General features: G+C 53.4%; 1 protein-coding gene across 1 annotated transcript in view; it reads left to right on the forward strand.

Annotated features, from left to right (window-relative positions):
* The window catches only part of LOC119586758, a gene marked incomplete in the record, with an annotated part of 94,921 nt that overhangs the window by 63,669 nt on the left and 31,005 nt on the right, over positions 1 to 247 (forward strand).

Here is a 247-nt window from a genome sequence, read left to right on the forward strand (position 1 = left end):
TTCGTAAAACGATAAACCTCCCCCCCCCCATTTCTCGCACAAAGCAACCATCATGTAAGACCAGATCGAGTCAAGTCAGACCCGCAGGTGTTAACAGCTGCCTCGGGGGGATTAAGGAGCCATCCCGAGCTTGGAAGTGACTCGGAAGCGATGGGAATCCAAACTTGTACTGCGGAGGAGTTCGGTCTGCGGCGGGGAGAGTGCTGATAAGTGTGGGAATGTTGTTTTCTATTGGGAGAGAGAGGCG

The sequence above is a fragment of the Penaeus monodon genome, chromosome 21 (assembly GCF_015228065.2).
Source record: "Penaeus monodon isolate SGIC_2016 chromosome 21, NSTDA_Pmon_1, whole genome shotgun sequence".
Taxonomy (NCBI): domain Eukaryota; kingdom Metazoa; phylum Arthropoda; class Malacostraca; order Decapoda; family Penaeidae; genus Penaeus; species Penaeus monodon.